This window comes from Heterocephalus glaber, unplaced genomic scaffold (assembly GCF_053883595.1).
Source record: "Heterocephalus glaber isolate CG9 unplaced genomic scaffold, H.glaber_assembly_v1.0 deba00000594, whole genome shotgun sequence".
Lineage (NCBI taxonomy): Eukaryota > Metazoa > Chordata > Mammalia > Rodentia > Bathyergidae > Heterocephalus > Heterocephalus glaber.
The window spans coordinates 10,837,139-10,856,984 of record NW_028258151.1 but is presented as its reverse complement, the minus strand read 5'-3'; the positions used below and the strand labels follow the sequence as shown (position 1 = coordinate 10,856,984).

General features: G+C 38.9%; 1 protein-coding gene and 1 pseudogene across 29 annotated transcripts in view; one reads left to right on the top strand and one right to left on the bottom strand.

The window, feature by feature from the left end:
- The window catches only part of Dst (dystonin), a 456,427-nt gene that overhangs the window by 324,611 nt on the left and 111,970 nt on the right, over positions 1 to 19,846 (bottom strand). The gene's annotated exons all lie outside the window — the stretch shown is intronic.
- On the top strand, positions 13,138 to 13,391 carry LOC101717063 (U6 snRNA-associated Sm-like protein LSm5 pseudogene; annotated as a pseudogene).

The following is a 19,846-nucleotide window of genomic DNA, read 5'->3' as shown; positions in this document are numbered from 1 at the left end:
TGCTATATAATATGGATGGCACACCTTTTAAACAGTTTACTAAATTTATTTATTTATTTTTTTTGCTACTGGGGATCGAACTCGGGACCTTGAGCTTACGAGGCAGGCAGCAGATCCACTGAGCTAAATCCCCAGCCCTAGTTTACTTAATTTTAAATTAGGATATTGTGTTTATTTTAAACTATAATTGCTCTCATAAACGCAAACGTTCTTTAGCTGTTTAATATAAAAATACTAGAAGGAACACTTTAACCAGATCATAGCTAATTCTAAGGTAAGAATTTTCTACTAAATTCAAAGAAAAAAATTTCAGGAAAAAAAGACCTGAAAACATGCTGGGCATGCAACTGCATGCCTATAATCCCAGCACTCCAGAAGCTGAGCCAGGAGGATCACCACGAGTAAGGCGAGCCTACGCTACACAATGAGTTCAAGACCAGCACAAACTACATAGTGAGACCTTGTCTCAAAAAGATAAACAAACAAACAAACCTGAAATATAAACTATATGCCACAGGAGAAAACATTCTGAAGTTTTATAAGGAGCATAACGTTTTGGGGTTTTTTTCGTTTTTGGTACCAGGGATCGAAATCGGGACCTTGTGCTTGCGAGGAACACAATGTTTAAAATGGGACATCTCAAAAAAAAGTTAATACTCTGAAATTTATGCTAAATAAACTGGGTACACATTTTGAATGTAGTACATTACTAAAAACCTTAAATTCTGCCATAATACACACGATTCCAAGTTACATGTGTAAGGACCTTCAAACCTCAGAATAATGTATATCTAAATAACCTTAGATACAAATATTCTCATTTTGAGATGCATCATTATGAAGTAAACATGTAATAAATTTCTATTATATTACTTAATTCTGCTATTAAGAAATACTTATTTGCCTATAGTAGCTGCAAAACTAAAGATATTTTGTTTCTTTTATCCCCCAACAATCTTTTGCTATATTACAAATAAATGTAAATAAAATTAGTATCCTACCACAAAAAATATATATATAAATTTGGGAGACACTTTTCAGAGAAAAGTTCTTAGTGAATAATGAGCTATAGGAAAGGAGGCAAAAAATTCAAAAGTGAAACAAGACTTTTTGTGGTTGATCCCTTATTTGTATTTTGTTTTTACAGTTCTATTTCCTTTGTGTAAAGTTTTCTACCTCATTATTCCTGAACTTCTTTATGATACTCTTGAGGACTACACGCCCCCCAAAATTAAGGCTTAAATAATTAAGAAACATATATGTATTAAAATACATTTCTCTTATTCTAAGAGTAATAAATATTACCAACTAGTGAAATCAATATTTCTCACTATTCATTTAAAGACATTACTAAGCCTAAATGTTTTTTGTATCAGTAACTCAAAAAAACTGATTCTCAATGTGAAAAATAAGAATACAAGTGCAGTAATTATGACAATCCCAACATATCAAATTACACATTAGTTATTACTATTACATCTATTAGACAAAGTAAAGGTTGACATAGGGAAGACAGCCTCCCTATATGACTTGTATTTTAAAGCACAAAAATCATGTGTGTGGAAAAGGAGCAAAGAAAAGCTATTTCACTTAGCTAAATTTTATTTTTATTACACAAGGTATTTTTGAATGAACTATGATGTTATGTCTCACTAAATAAAAAGCACTCTTTGATCAAGATCTACCCACGAATGGAAGAAGGCCTAAGAGAATGAGAGAATGCTTCTATTTCGGGTACCACTGCATTAAAAGTCAGCAGAGATGGCACTGGCGACAGAAACAGCACCTGCCACAACAGCCCTCACAGCGGGGTCGGCCTCCGCTCAGGCCCACAGCACACTGCAGAGGATGCTTCTGCAAGACCGCTCTGTCACCCTGCTCTCCATGCCACAGTTCCCGCCAATAGCATCTGTCCCTGAGACATTACAGCCCTGCTTTCAGACAGGGGGACCTAACTGTACCACACAGTGCAGCCACCAAAAGCAAATCCCAAAACTGGAAAATGAGTTCTTTATTCTTGAGATTGTTGTCAAAATATGAGAGGATTACTGAATCAAGATGCCATGATATCCTCAAAGTACCTCGAGGCAAATGAGAAGTGCACAGTGGCAGGGTCAAAACAGTATAGGGGGATAAAGCGGCACAACCTGCAGAGCCAAACAGTCAGGGGAAGGTGTGTCTCTGCCACCACTTCCTTGTCTCTAAACAGGATGACGGCCCTTCCTCCACATGCAATTCCTATTACTGGTAATTAGCATGCTTTACAGAAACATTAGCCTAAAAGAGAAAGGTACAGAGGGGACAGGGTGTGAACAGAAAGTGAAGCCATAAATAAGGCCAATGCACATACACCCCTATTCTGTGCTGTGGATACAGGAAGGATGTATCTTTATTTCATCCACACTGACGCATCCACACCAAAGTATACAAATGCAAATTTGAAGTCTGGAGCATTTATACCAACTCTATTTTTACACTGGGCAAATTAAGCCTGTATTTATCTGGCATGAGTTTGTCACCTCTTTCCAAAAGAGATTATGACAAATTCAGGCAATTTTTAAATCACAGTGGAAGTGCTCTATTTTAGAAGTGAACGTGCCCCTTTATAGATGATACCCAAAGGGAGATGGAAGAAACCTCAGAAGCCAGAACCCCTGCACCTCTGCCCCAGGGCCCAAGTTCAGAGCACAGCAAGAATACAAGGAGGTCACACTGGTACAGTGGTCCCGGGTAGATTAATAAACACTGGAAATGCTGGACCTCTCTCTTCTAACCAATGTCTTGGTCAATGATGATTCAAACAATATTATCAACAACATTACATGAAAAGCACTACAAGAATGTCATATAAAGCATATAATCTACTATTAACAAATATTTGCTAGCATCTAAATTAACACAGGCATGTAAGACAAAATAATTATTTTGTATGATTTAGATATTTGTTAATAACATAATTAAAGTTTATGGTTTCATGTTCTGACTCAAAAAAGGACTAATTTCTTTCACTTTTTTCTCCCTTCCTAGTCTTATTTTATTTTTTATACATTTTACTTGTTACAAGTGTTATAAACCTTAGCACATTATTGTTACTTTGCTCTGAACTGTTATCTTTTTTATTAGTTCATGTTTGCAGCACATAATGCTTACATTCCTTGTGTGGAGTTGGTATGTGTACATAACACATTTTCATTCTTTTTTTATCACCTTCCCTCCCCTCCTCCCCATCTCCCTCCATCTCCTGACCCCCTTTCTATTTGAAAAAGATTTCCCTTTTTCCTATTATCTTTTATTTTGCTCTTTATTTTTACTTTGGATTTTTCATATAAGAGAAATCATGCGATATGTAATCTTGTGTGTCTAATCACTTCATTTAACATTATGATCGCAGGTGCATCCATTTTCCTACAAATGCCTCAAGTTTATCCTTTACAGTAGAGTAGTATTCCATCACTCCTTTTTCTTCCTCTGCTTTCCCTGGGGATTTAGAGTTCTAAAAATAAAATGTCTCTAGAGGCCATCCCTCTTCTTTTTAATGAAAAAGTCAACTTTGGGGTAGAAAAATGAACACTTATAAAGGAATACTCATTAACATCATAGTCCCTTTCTCCCTAAAACTGCTTGCTAGCATGGTTTCACTTTTTCATCCCCACTTAATTAATTGGTAAAAAATTGAAGAACCTTGGAAAACTGCTATAATTCTTTCATTTCCAATAAACCAAACTAATGTGACAGACCTCCAGGAGAATGATGAGCTATGTTTCTGTGCCCTTGTGATATGACCCACTGCACACAGCTGTATCCACTTCCCACAGCCCCATCCACTTCCCACAGCCCCTGCCAGGACAGAGCAGGCGAAGCACCAGAGGACCAGGGAGCACTGCCCCAGACACGCTCATCCCAAATGCTGCCACGGTCCAGCACGCTGGGCACAGCTCTGGTCACTCCTGACAGGCATGCTGGCAGTTCACTAGCAGGTCTTCTCTATGAAGTAAAGTACTGAAGGGTCACCGTCCATGTGCCAAGCCGAGGTGCCGGAAGTGAAGAGGGAACCCTCAAGCCTCCAACTGCCAGTCTGCTTAATCGGTTTCTCTTCATTCACATTTTAGATGCTCTAAGTACAGACAGTCTAAGCAGAAGGAGAAAGCTACTTTAAGAGGAATTATTGGGCTGGGGGTTAAGCTCAGTGGCGTTGCACCTGCCTTGCAAGCACTTTTCAGTCTTTTCTATCACATGTAAAGTACAGAGTGTTAGCAATAATGTTCATGTTTAATTTCAACCTGCTGTCCTTCCCAAAGTCTGTATAGCCCTTTGCTCAGTTCTAACTTCACATTGTTCTAATGACCAAGTGTAAGAGCAACCTGGGACACCCTAGGGAGAGAGCTCAGCAAGCAGTGCCCAGACTCAAACTGTGAGAATATAAGTGGTGTTGAAAAAAAGTACGAAGAATTAAATAGATATTTTTTTCTAAATGAAGAGGGAAAAGAGACAAGTAAAAATACTCACAAAAACTTCAACCAGTACTATCACATTTCCCTTGCAGCTTCACATTTTCTAAATATAACTTTTCTTTAGGTAACCTTTCTGATTTAATAATCTTAAACAGGAACTGAAGCTGGGCGTGATGGTGCAGACCTGTAATCCCAGCAATCCAGGAGGCTGAGGCAAGAAGCCACAAGTTCAAGGCCAGCCTGGGCAACACAGTGCATCTCAAGCCAGCCTGAACTACATAGAAAGACCCAGGAAAGAAGGAAATTTAAATAGTTCCAAAGGCAACTTCACAGTTTAAATCAGCTGAGAAAGTAACAGATTTCCCAAGAGACTCTGAAGGCCACTCAATTTTACCTTCCTTTTCAGATGAAAACAAAAGGTGTTCTTTCTATATCCAAGATGGATATGTGAAGAGCCATTTATGAATTTTGATGGAATACTGTGGGAAACATGTTCTGTTCTTTTTAACAGTAGTATTAGTATTTTATTACAAAGCCCTACAGCAAAATATCATGTTTCCTTTGAGTATTTTCTCCCATCCAAGTAATAACTAGGCCTGACCCTGCTTAGCTTCTGAGATCAGACGAGATCAGGCACATTCAGAGTGGTATGGTTGTAGACTGAATATTTTCTTTCTATTCAAAACAGCATTAATACAAATTATCCCCCAACATTTCCTATTTTATGTCATATTTTTACATATTAAGGGAAATCATAATTTTTCAAAAGGTTTCAGATACCATCTCTGGTGTCCATTATAACAAACTGATACAGAAAAGGTTGTGCTACATGGTATTTTACCAGAACACTCTAAAAATTTCTGTGACAGGTAGAACAATAGTTCTTTAAAAATAACCACATCTTCATCTACAAGACCTATGAATAATATGTCATCTTACTTGGCGAAAGGTCTTTGCAAATGTGATTAAGGATTTGGACAGAGAAGACAGAATGGGCCCAGTACAATCACAAGGGCACTGCTAAGAGGGAAGTAGCAGGGCCATACAACAGAGGACATGTCGAGAAGCAGAGGCCATGTACCTAAGAATAAGGGCCACCTCCAGAAACCAGAAAGGAGGAGAAAATTCACCTCTCCTACATTGTCTGGCAGGAACAGTTTTGCTGATATCTTGGTTTAAACTCCTAAGGCCCACTCTGGACTTCTCACCTCTAGAACTTGAAGAAATGGTATTGTTTCAACCACTAATTTTGTGCTAATTTGTTATAGCAGCAGTAGGAAACTAATACAATTTCCTTCTAGGGAAATGTGTCAGGATTTATAAGTAAGAACCACTGCTATTATGAAGGGAATAGGAGGAAGAAAAAATAAAGGTGAGAAGCAAACATTCCTGCCTCCTGGAGGCTCAGCCTGGAACTGTTTACATAGGTAAACCATGGTGCTTTCGTTGGGTTTGTTTGTTGCTGTTGTTGCAGTCTGGGAGCTGAACCCATGGCCTTCACTCTGAGAGCTATATCCTAGACAAACACACACACACACTTTTCTTTTGGAGATAGACTCTAAGTTATTAAGCTGCCCAGGCTGAGCTTGAACTTGCTATCTTCCTGCTTGGCCTATCAGAGTGTCAGGGTTACAAGCATAAACCACCACATCCAGCTGTGTGGGTAAAACACAATGTGTCCACCTGCTAATGGACTGACATACACCATCATGAGAATCGTAAGACAGACCTAATGCAGCAACATAGACTGACTTTTCATGTTAAACACACCTTGTACTGTGTACAGTGCGGCATCCTTCACGGGTTCCAGAGTTTGGACAGAGTACGTCACCTCTCAAGTGAAATATGTTTACAAAATAACACTTATCTTTCTTTTAACTGGTATAAGACATACATTGTCAACTAGAGACACTGATCAACATCAAACTCAGAATAGGTCAATAGGACTCTGGTCAAAACCAGAAGATCTTGATATTTTGGTCAATTTTATGTGGGATGCTTTTAGAATACAGAAAAGGGTCCTGGTCCTAAGAGTTTCAAACACTTTGATATGTAACCACTAAAACAAACCAATATGATTATGTTTTGTGAATTGCAAATTTCCTAAAGAAACAAGACCCCTACTCACCCAGCCACTTTTTCCAACTGCTAAACAAAAAAGCTTTTACTTTTATACGCTTAGCACTGAATCTAATCCTGGCTCATCATTTCATCAATGTTTGTCCCTTTCTCCTTTCTCCTTCCCCTGCCTTTTCTAGCTTCAGAAGGAGACATTACAGCAAGCTCTTCGTTATCCGTACCAAGGGTGACACTCTTTCAGGGCTATTCAGAAATCTCAAATTTCTAATCTCCAAAATTCAGCTGACAACACCAAAAACAGTGATACACTTCATTGTTTCTTAAAGTAATTCATGACATCCACACAAGGTCCACGTAAGCTCTGAGATGGTGAGAACCACATCTGTGAGTGAAGAGGCAGAGGCAGCCTTCCTGGGGAAAGCCAGCACATCTGCAAGGGCTCGGAGTACACTGTTCCTCAAATGGGGCTGTGACCAAAAGCTCAAAGCATGAAAATACCATGACTCATAACTTAAAAGTTCTAGAAATGGGCCAAGGATTTAGCTCAGTGGTTCTGCCTGCTGCCTTGCAAGCAAAAGGACCTGAGTTCGATCCCTGGTACCAAAAAAAAAAGTTCTACAAATTACAGAGATTTCTCATAATACCAGTAGGTCTCTTACATTTAGAAATACTAGTTTTACTTGGTGAAATTACAGAGAACAACGTTTAGTGGTTCTTGATTATAATTAAGAAAAAAGTAATTTGATCTGTTTGAACTTATTTTTAACAAAATGTTTCTAACAAAACAAACTCAAAGATACTTTATTTTTAATTCAATTCTTTGAAGGCAACATCAGAAGATAGCTTAATATAAGAAAAAGGAAAAAAATCTTTAAACATGCTTCACAACTGTGTAAAACTTAACAGGTCCTGAGGAATATCCACAGATCTCTGCTGGGTGTCACATCTGCAAGGGTTGGGTTAATATTTCGATGAACAAATGAACACTGTCCTTACTGTCAGTGTTTACAGGCCATTGTCCTTTCTTCTCTTAGGAACTGCCTACTGAAGTCTCCAGACTGTCTTTCTACTGAAGAATCATTTTTCTTGTCCCTTTATATAAATATTTCCGGGCCGGGGATTTAGCTTGGGCTGGGGATTTAGCACAGTGGTTCTGCCACCTGCCTCACAAGCTCAAGGTCTCAAATTCAATCCCCAGTACCAAAAAAAAAAAAAAATTCCTATGTGAAGGACACTTATGCTTTGTCATAAACAAAATTCAAACAAATTAAAATGTAAGCCATTATTGAAATGTCATGAAATAACTCCAAAGCATGAGTAATCTACATAAAATTATCCCAGTGACTGCTGCCTCACGTTCAAGATTATCTGTAGCCTCTCAACAGGTGGGATAAGGTGATCAACAGCACAGGCTCTAGGGACGGACCGGTTTTTAATCCCAACTCTGCACTTCCAAACTGTGGCCTGGGGCAAGTTATTTAATCCTTGTGACTAAATTTTATCAGATGCAAAATGAAAGTACTTTAATTACTTACTTTGAGGATGGCATAATTCATAAAAAGCACTTAACCAAGAGGACAGGTAGCACACGCTGAAATGGGTGTCACCTATTTTCAGTGCTGTGCTAGAACCAGCTCATAACAACTTGAGGAAGGTGACTGCGAGGTTTTCAGAACAGTGTTAACCAGCTGTTTAACACAGCCGTCATTAAGTATTAAGTGACATCCACCTACAATTAAAACAATGGTAATAAATACTCAAACCTCATCACTTACTAACAGCTTTACTGTATTTTAATATTTGCTCTCAGGTTTATTTACATCTACTGCATCTGTATGGTGAAAACAATATATACTGATGCATTACAGTGCATCTCTTGCCAGGTGCATTCAGTAGCATCAACATAGCAACTTGAAACTGGCAATGGTTAAAAAAAAACATGAACATGAGCAAATGCTATAAACTGAGACATTTTTCTATGGAGCTGGTTCCCAAATGTTTACCAGCATACCACTGCCTATTCAAGTGATTATTTTAACAGATTACCTTTAATTTCTTTTACATGGGAACAAAAAAAGGAAGAGTGGAAAAGCAAAACGTTAGTTACCTCTTGTCCCTACATGGTACTGAGCACACAAACTTGATGGCCAAGCTCAGGTTTCTTTTCAAAATCATGTCCCTAAGGGACCACATACCTCTGTCTATAGCTGCACCAGAGAGTGGCTTTGCCCTTTCTGTACTGCCAAAGCCCGACAGAGTCAGTATACTTTAAAAATAACAAGATTAATCTGCCATGGTTCAACACAGAGGCCACCTTAAGGAGATAAAAGCTGACTGCCAAACTGTAATCAGATAGCCTACACATTTCTCAAAATTGTTTTGCCCTTCTGACATTACATAGCAACTCAAGTCAATATCACACAGGCCTCCAGCCACTCTAGTTGAACACAAGCATTAATTTTCAAAATACGGGTCAAGTACCCAACTGCCTTCCAATGCTCACTGCCTGTCTTGTGCTAGGATGTAACATAGAACCTGCATAAATAATTGTCAGGAGCAATTCTACATAATTTTGAGGAAAAATCATTTCACAATTAAATTATGATTAGGCCTAGTTCTCCTGCCTAAAGGCTGGCTATGGCAAGTTGTGATTTAACTCCATTTTTGCCTCAGGTCACAGCTAAAACCTCAATAGTCCAGTGATGCTGGGATGCTCCAGGACAGGATTACAACAGCTAAAAACATCCTGGGGAGGGACAAATTCCTAATCAACTTAAATTCCTAACTGAACTAGGATCTTCATCTGTATAAGTTCCTCATTGTTCTAGGATTATGCCGAAGCCCTCTGAGTCATCTGTTTCTCCTGATGTACTGAATAAAGGTGTGGCAGGCTTGAGGTCTTTCCTCTTTGCTGCCCAGAGCAGCACTGATCAGGCCCAAAGCTCAGCTTCTTGTCTAAGTCTCATTTCCTTTCTTTATTAATCATCTTGCCTTTATTAATTATCTTGCCAGTGAGATCAGGACTCACTGCAGGAGTTCTGGTAATGTCCTCTTTCCCTGTACCCTACAAATAGTGTGTTCAGAGGGACCAGCCCACATGCTTCAATTCATGTCAAAAATGTACTGGTGTTTACATAACTCAGAATAAAACCTGCAAGAAAACTTAACTGGCTAGGTCCTCAAGACTTACACTATTTGTTCAGGTCCAAGAAAGTGAGAAAGCATAATGCATGCATCTAGTGTCAGGAGTATCAGGATTTTCCTAAGGTGGCATAATTAAGAAGGAAAAGCACTAAACTGGACAGTAGAACATGTAGGCCTCCTTTAGTTCCAACTCTGGTGCTAACTAGTTCTATCACTTTAATATCTGTAAGCCTAACTCTTCTCAAACATAAAATGCTACAGCTCAATTATACAATCATAGCTTTATGATTCCACTCTATTTTTCAGAATAAGTGTACTGTCACTACAAAAAGGCTCTTTCCTCTCTGCCAGAGGCATTGTGATAACATAGTTTTATTAAACTGACCCAAATTTAAGTATAATGTTCCACTTATATTAGTGGGAAATACAGAAATCTAACATGATGTCTTAATTCTCCAGCCACATAACAAGTTGGCATTTTTATAGTTAACTAACACCAAAACAAATGCATGAACAAGAGCCATGGTTTTTCCTTTTGTATAGTTTCACCAAAGCTCAGCTCAGGGCTTCCACTGAACAGAAAGAACTCAATAGACATGTGGATAAACTGGATATGAAGACTCAGGATTTCAAGGCTACAACATCTCTATAGTGTAATCATAATAAAAAAGAATGCAAATTTTTTGTAAGAACTGTATTTAAAAAGACCTTCCACCTCTGGGTATGATCTCTGGGGACTAGATTCATTCTTCCTTCAACAACTGAAAATAGAGACAAAGTTTATAGAACCACAATTTCCGGACACTGGACCACAGGGAGCACAGGTGACAGTGGAAAAGGGACACAGGCAAAGTGGAATGCAGAGAGGGAGCAGCACCAGAGAGGTGTGCAGGAGGAGGTCACAATTGGAATGTGCTGGGCTGCACCAGAGCAAACCAGGTCTGCACAGAGCTGCATCCTTACTGAGCATAGCACACATGTGTACAGCAAGGAGACCACCTGAAGGCAGGTGAAGAGGCACTGAAAGACAGGCAGACTCAGAACACTGCCCCTACAGGACAAGGGTAAAGCTAACAGCAAAAACTTCTGAGACCCTTGAATCACTAACATGGAAGACTAGGCAGCATTACATTTCTAGTTACTTGAGGCTGTGATATTTGTGCTGACCCTTGTAATGTATCTCTAGACCTTTTATATTTAAAAGTTCTATAAACAGCTGCTTAAAATGCTATGACATCTCCAAATAACACTGTGGGCAATGCTTCCCTGAGTTCCCGAGAAATGTGTAAGCCAATCCGTCCAGGAACTTTGCCTCTGCCGGTGAAAGGCACACTCCTATTCTGAGCTTCCCCTCAAGATTTTTCTCCACAAGATCCACCACTACATTCCTTTTATCTAAACTGAGTCTTATTTTTGCCTTATGATTTCTCCTGTCATTCACTACAGCAATGGTTCACTTTGCTTATCTTCCTACATAAAGAAACGATGTACCACAAAGTGAGATCATCTGTATACTTCTTAAAAATTATAAAAGTGGGCCGGGGATTTAGCTCAGTAGTTCCACCAACTGGCTCACATGTGAAAGGTCCCAAGTTCAATCCCTGGTACCAAAAAAAAAAAAATTACAAAAGCTGCTTCAAACTTCTTCTGTTTGGCCCTTTTAATAACTGCCTGGAGACAATCAATTTAGCTACTGTACTTACTGGAGCTATCACCTCCCAGAATTAGCTTGGCCACACCACTGAATTCAGAAAATTACCTAAAGTCCAAAAGCTTCAGTAGAAATTCAATCTCTTAGAAAAATTATTAAGCATTTACAGTATGCCAAGTGCTATGATAAGCAGAGGCGGTATCATTAACGAGACAAAGATATTTTCTATAGTTTTCTAAACTTTACATGCATTCTATGTTCTGCTAATATACTATTTTTAAAAATCAGGCCAGGGACTTAGCTCAGTAGTTCCGGCGCCTGCCTTACAAGCACAAGGACCCGAGTTCGATCCCCGGTAGCAAAAAAAAAAAAAAAAAAAATTGAATTTGCTGGGCCAGGGATTTAGCTCAGTGGTTTTGCCACCTGCTGTGCAAGCTCAAGGACCCGAGTTCGATCCCCAATACCAAAAAAAAAAATTTAATTTGCTTCCTTAATTTGATTTTCCTTCTCTCTACTGTATTTTCATATCATCCTTTAGCATTAAGTACTTCCTTATAAATCCTAGAGTTATTTTATATTCCAGAGAAAAAGTATGCTATAAAAGAAATCACCTAAAACGTCTTTATTCCTGCTTGTCAGAGAAATAAAGCTGTGGGTGCAGAACACACAGAGCACTTTGTTCACAGCAGGCTGGGTCCCTTGACTGCTGCACAATGCATCTTGCTGGTTTTCCCCAACGGACTGAGCTCTCCTAAAGAAAAGCAATGTTGTCTTTTCTTTATCATTGCATATATCATGGATTCTCAATTTTTAAATTTTAATTTAAATAAATGAATAAAAAAATACAAAAATGAAGGTTGGATAAGAAATGAAATACACAGGAAGCCTGCCTAGTTAGCACTCCTGAGAGACCAACCCCACATCTGTCTGACTCGGGTCAGCGCTGTGGATGCAGGAGCAGATCAGACCCTAAAAACAACAGCAGAGCTCACTGTGGGCCACATTGGCCCCCAAGGACCACACAAACCACGGGCCCATGAATAGCCTATGAAGATGCCAGACGGCCAGTGAAGTCCACGTCACTTAATCCGCACAACATTGCTTACAAATGATACCTGCCAGAATCGTATAGAGGAATCTCTTCCAGGTAACCAGCTATATCTCACACACACACACAAATCTGCACCAATGTTCTTCTAACTTCCTACTTTAGTTGTAGTAATGATATTTATACTTATTCCACAAGCAATAAACACTGGTTTTAAAAGCTCAACTACAGAGACTGAAAAATCATCTCACTGTGGACTTAGTTAACCACTTTGGGGTGTTGTTGTTTTTTTTTTTTGGTACCAGGGATCAAACTCAGGTCCTTACGCTTGCGAGGCAGGCAGCAGAACCACTGAGCTAAATTCCCGGCCCCACTTTGGTTTTTGACCTTTCACATCTCTCTGTTTATATATACAACTTTTTCTTTTTAATAAAAGTACCAAACATATTAGATCTCCACCTTCTAATTTTCCTTAATAATATGAGAAAAATATTATAGATCAATATCTAGAAACCTAACTCATATTCCTTATTAGTTGTTCAATATTTTAATTTCAAAATCTATTCAACTATCCCCACCTGATGGTCATTCACCTTATCTCCACTATTTTGCTTAACAAACAATGTCTCAATAAGTAACTTTTAAATGGGGCCTGTAGGATGGATTCCCAAATACTGGTGGCAGGAGAGGACTGTTTGCCCACATTCCTGCCAGTACCAGATGTTATAATAAATGCGTCTGGACAGGCCACCTCTGGCATCGTCATGGCAGCCAAAGCAACCACCAACCTGTCTCAGCTGCTGCCACTAGAGCTCATGGACAAGCGTATAGTATCAAGAATTCACATTGTGATGAAAAGTGATAAAGAAATTGTTGGCACTCTTCTAGGATTTGACTAGAAGATGTCACTAAGTTTGTGATCACAACAGAAGGAAGAAGGATTACTAAATTAGATCAGATCTTGCTAAATGGAAATAATATAACCATACTGGCTTCTGAAGAAGGACCTAAAGTATGAATGGATTTCCTTGACTTAGGCTACATTCCGTTTTGTCTTATAATGACAAGAAAATAGAATTTTTTAAACTTTTTAATGTTTAGATTCTATAAAGCTGTTTCCCATTAAAGGGAAATGCTTTGAAAATGTATGGTATACACATTTTTCCAAGGTAATCATGACTACCTTGGAAAAAGAGAAATTTGTTCTTCAAAGACTAAAAATAAAGATGTTTTTGGTTAAAAAAAATTAAGTGCTTCTGGAGTCTGATGAAAATACACGTGCCTGCTAACTTTAAAAAATATTATTCTACTTTTTTTTTTCCTAAAGCCCTTTAGGTTCCTCCCTAGACTCTCCCACTGTCAAAATTTTCTGGGAATGGGGATGTAGCTCACTGGTCAAATAACTGCCTAGCATGCACAAGTCCCTGATATCAATCCCCAACACTATTTAAAAAAAAAAAAAAAAAGCCAGCTGTCACCAATAAACCAATGGATGTGCCATAGAAACACACTTCTAAATTTCAAAGAACCAATTTATAATGTTTTCTCTTTAAAATGTTATTTTAATGAAGGTCAGGTAATGAAGGCAAAGGTAAAGCTGTAATTTTTAATTTAAAAAATAGTAAAGCAAACTGGGCATGGTGGCACAAGCCTATAATCCCAGCACTAGGTAGGTTGAGGCCAGAGGAACATTGAGTTTGAGGCCAGCCTGAGCTAGATAGTGAATTCAAGGCCAGCCTGGACTACACAGCAAGTAGTAGTTCTGTCTCAAAAAGAATGGTAAAGCAACAACAACATTATCAATGTTCAATTCGCACTGACACTTCATAGTCAATGTGGAATAATTAAAATATGCAACACTGGATCTATTAACACATACACTGCACAGGCACATTCTTATTGGAAACAAACTTTCCACAACATATCTCTCCCAACAATATATGTCCCTGTTGCTGTCACAGAGGAAACTGGGGCAGAGGGGGGGACAGCCAGAAGAAATGTAACTGAGCAGAGGAGAAAGGGGTGGGGGAGGGTGTAAAATGTATGTGCGGAGACTCAAAGATGAGGAATGGAGTCAGACTACCATTCACTTAAAAGCCTGTCTCCCAGCTTCCCAGAAACACCAAGAGATCAGGTCCCCTTCCCTCACTTTCCTTCTTGGCACTCACCCCGCCCACACGCACAAAGCACAGGCCCACGTGAGACAAGAGTAAATCCAAGCCTGCCAACTCTTCCATGGCTGTTCCTCTTCTCTATACATGGTAGAATTGAGGCCACAGAGCAGGGTGCTCACCTCTGCTGCTCTCCTCTCCTCTATCCCTCTGGATCACAGTACAGGGGGAGGCCCGAGGTCCAGCAGATCCTCAGAAGGCAGGCCATGGAGAGGGGTGACTGGTGGCCTGTCCAAAGCTTGGATCTGCCGCCTGGTGACAGCCACACTGCTCCAACAGCTGCAGCCAAAAAAGGCCACCAGCCTTTCATGGTGGGGAGTATTTTAACTGCATGCTATCCTTTTAATTTAAATGAAGTCCAATCTATTTCTTAAAGCCCTGGAACAGTGATGAGCCTGATGCATGCAATCTATCATCACTGGTCCAATGCTTGTCCCTAAAATACAGTAAACATCAATGTAACTCTGAAATCCCAACACTCTTCCCCCCTGCATGTACAGAATAACTCTGACATCACTGCCCTATTTCTGCCATGCTTCACTGTTCCACCCATTTCTTCTATGTTCTTTCCCTCACTAATTCTCTAATAATTCTTGGCTTTTTTGTCAAATGAGTTAGATATACTTAATGAAAGCACCTCATCTACCAGTAAGTAAGTAAAAATAAAGGAAAAGATCAATGTGACGAACTGGAAATCAGGAGACCTCAGTCGAGATGTTGTCATTTGCCTAACTGTCCTCACTTTTCTGAACTTCAGTTTTCCCCAAAAATAAAATGAAAAGGACTGAAAATCCACACACTCAATGTTTCTACCTTTTCTCTGTGTCAATCACAAGCAATGGGTTGGCAGTAGAAGAGAAGGCTCAGTGTGCAGAGCTGCTCCCAAGTTATGTAAGAGGCGAGGAGCAGGGAGAACAGGAGAACAGCTCTGAGGAGCTTCAGCAATCCCCGAGCGGAGGGCCCTCAAAGCAGAAGACCATGTTCCCTGTCCTGAAGCAGGAGCTCCACCCAGACTCAAAGAACTGGTTGAAAAGCCTGGGGAAAGAAATAGTCCATCAGGAAGTGTCTGTTCAAGTTCATTGCTAAAGTGAAAAACAAAAAGTTCTATGAAAGAAATCATCCACTGAACCAGAGACAGAGGAGCCTCTTTCAGGTTTTTCCTCAATACTTCAAATGGTGGTCACTTACCTAACAACACAAAAGAAACACTGACCCAGATGTCCAGGAATGGCACAGTGATGCCATGGGTAGTAATTTTTAAATTTCCATAACAAGGTCATTTGCACCAAGCTGACATACCATTAATGCATATATAATGAGAGCAGAAAAGGTTTTAAAAACATAAATTCCATCCAAAATTCTAGATCATTCAGTGTCATAATAAACAATTCCCCAAAGTACTCCTTGATTCAGTGCCATTCACTGTCATGAAGACCAGCACAAGTCATAAAAAACAAATGCAGCCGGGTGTGGCACCACACACTTGCAATCCCGGCACACTGGGAGGCTGAGGCAGGAGGATCACAAGTGCAAGCCCAGTCTAGAGACTTAGTGGGACCCTGTCTCAAATTTAAAAAAAAAAAAAAAAAGGAGAGTGGTGAGGATGTAGCTCAGTGAAATGCTTCCGAGTTCAATCTCCAGTACTGCACCCCCCCAAAAAAGGAAAGAAAATTAAAATAAAGTTATAATAAACTGTATCAAAAGCCCAGAAAGCATTATAAAGGAATTTTCAAAAGGAATCAATTACAATTTCTCAAAAAAATTTTAAAAACACAAATATGTAGATGGCCAGGGATGTTTTAGCTCAGTGGTTCCGCTGCCTGCCTTGCAAGCACAAGGTCCTGAGTTAGATCCCCAGTACCAAAAAAAAAAAAAAAGATGGATACCATAAACAGTGAATGACAGAAAATGATGCCAATGATAACCAAACATTGTATCAGTGTAAAGTTATACATTCATAGCTCAGCAAAAAAATATACAAAACTCTAACATTCTTATATCTAGATTCTAAGAATCTAACAATGTACTGTACATGGTGGCATATAAATGCTCAATAAGTTAATAAAATATAAATAAATAATTAAAGGAAGTATCACAGGATGACTAGGAACCTTGGAACCTCATTTTAATGTGTAAGCCATGCCAAGACCAACCAGCTAGTGTAAGAGCCAGGAATGGAAATTAGAACTCTTTAGTATTAGTCATCGTCTGCCTCGCAAGCACAAGGACCCAAGTGCAATTCCCCAGTACCAAAAAAAAAATATTAGTCATTGCCTTCTTCAGGAATTCAGAGTGATTAGAACTTTTACATTACATACGTAACTCAATAATCTATGCAATCATCAGTCATACAACTCTATTTAAAAAGTTATATAATCCAGGGCCAGGGATTTAGCTCAGTGGCACAGTGCCTGCCTGGCAATCGAGAGGCCCTGGGTTCGATTCCCGGTACCAAAAAAGAAAAGTGGGGAAAAAAAAAAGTTATATAATCCCAACGACTGCTTTCTTATCTTAAAAAGTTATGCATCTGAAGCCTGTAATTAGACAGAAAGGCACTAACATAATAAGATTAACCAAAAACTATCAGGACACAAAACTGCTGGAACATTTCATGACACTTTATCACTTCTACATAACAGAAGGTATGCAGCAGTCACACTGGAAAGGGAAACAAATAGGATACAGAACTTTATGCACAATGGTCCAAAGTTTAAAATGTTATATGTAAAGGAGAAAAGAGTAATGGAAAAACCAAAGGAAACAGGTGAGAAAATTAATTTGTGCATTTGGGTAGCAGAACTTCAGGTATTTTTCAATTCATATTTTGTGCACCTGTTTTCCAAAAATGTTATCATGTGTATGGTGCAGGTTCTCTTCCCATGTTCCTTCAAGTACTACCTTTTACACGGAATACTATGGAAATTTCAGCTTTAGTCAGTGGAATAGTTTTGTGGTTTTTTGTTTTTTTTTTTTTACCTAAATGTGCAACACTATAAAAAGCTGCTTCAATTGGCAATGGAAATAAAAGATAATGAAGTTTTTTGCCTTAAGTAACTACATCCTCTACTGTCAACAACAGAATTTTTGACTGAAATTTATGGATTATGGTTACTCCAAGCCACGTTAAATAAAAATTAAATCATTTTTCTCTCCTCCCCAAATATGGACCTCTATCAACTACAGAGTGTATTTAATCACTATTTATTTAAACTGAGTCCATTCACTTCTCACCACATATGGTAGGGTTCATATTATTAGTAACTTTGTGTGCATGTAAGGTGGGCACAATTGTCTAGCAGAAGACCAGAATGCTTGTCAACAGTTGGCCACCCAGTCACTGCAATAACAGGAGTCTGGGCCCTGACTGTAAAGTAAGGGCACCAGCACCCACATCACTCGCATCGGGTAACCACTGCAAAAATCAAATTGCATCACACATGCAAAAACATAAATACGTAGGTGCTATCGTCACTGGGATTATCAATCTAACTAGGACTGATAACACCACGTTAAGAGCGGCTCACTCAATCTTTTGCTGAGCCATGACTGAAAGCCATTTCTCACTATAAACCCTCAGGGTGGGTAATATATGTACAGTATAGCAAAGTTCTTGAAAATGAAGCATAAAATCTCCAACTCAGTGCTGGTTAGCTGTAAGCAAAATCTGTTATTAAAATATTAATTAAAGCATGAGAACACTTTTCCTACAACGCAAGCAGTGAAGCACAAGGTCAAATCATTCAAAGGCAGTATTCAGGACCTCTGCCCACACCATCAACCTGCACACAAACAACCCAGAGCCTCTCTCCCCACTGCATCCTGCCTTCCTACCAATGCCGAATGGGCTGGGATCACAAGGCCCAAGGGGTTCAGGCCCTCCTCCTGAGCAGCACTCACTCATCATGAAGGTGGGCCTGGCCTGGCCTGGCCAAACTGCTTCTTGACAAGCTTCTGCTGCAGGCCCTGATTCCCTCACACACTTTTTAAACACACTATCAGCACTTAGAATTAAGCCACATGTTCCAATTTTCTGAATATCTACTTTCTCTTGTCCCAAGTACTTAACCAGTTTTTCTAGGAAAACATCAGGTACAAAACAGAATGGGGCTGAAGGAAGGGTCTTTTATAGGTAATGTTCACTCAACTTCTGGCTTAAAGCAGGAGAAAGGTTGGGAAAATCCTGCTTGGGTGCTTTTAAAGGAATGCTAATTACAAAAGTATCTCACTCCATTTATTTTGTCATTTTACTACTACTAAAGCATAAATTTAAATTTCTATGTAAGTTTTCCAAATGGAAAGGGATAGGTATTAAGTACCTGGTTTTTCCACAAAATAAAAAAGTATCTTTGCCTCTTGCTTTCTGTTAACTTAGAATACTTCAAACCTGGTTTAGACCTTCCAAAAATATTCCCCCCCAAAATCATAAAGATCACAAATTAGTTATAGCTTCTGAGTTGCCTGAAAGACATTCAAATTACACTGCAAAAAGCCTTCATATAGCAAGCACAAGGTCCTGAGTTCAATCCCCAGTACCAAAAAAAAAAAGCCTTCATAAACTGAAGCTCTTGCTTAATGAGGTAAACAACTCAAGCCACACACAAAACGAATCTCTGAACTTCAACCACTGTTTTTATCTAAGTATCTGTAGTATTTTCTACTTTCTGTTATGTGAAGTTATCGCGAATATCACAAAATGAAGAGCCAAATACTCCTTTAATCATTCTTTTTTTTCCTAGCAAAAGTAGTCACTGCGGTCCCAAGATTCACAAATATTTAGCAGCTTTGACTCTTCTAAAATACGCCATGAGAAAAATTTGGTAATCTTGCTCTAATTCAATTCCTATTTTAATATCAACATGATCATCAATGTAAAACCATTCCCTTTTTTTTAAACTGGGTTCTTATGTATTTTATACATACAACATTATAGCCAGGCTATCTGAAATCATTACAACAAAAATAAACTTTCTAAAAATAAAAAATAAAAACTTTCAAAAAATTTAAACTTTTCTATTCAACTCCACTTCTGATTACATTTTAAAAAGAAGTCATTCAATATTCTGAGAGTTTAACTTTCACATATTTTACAGGACATGGACTACTAAGTTTAGTCTACCCAACTAATTTTAGACTCAAGTGTTACACAGCATCATTGCTGCCAACTAATTGGACGCCAGCCTGCTGCAGTAGCTTATGCAGATACACAAAGCAAACAGTCAGCAGCTGAGCTCTGCACCACCGCACACTAGTGTGTACTCCAGGAAGGAGAAACACAAAAGAGGGACCTAAGGACACTATGACC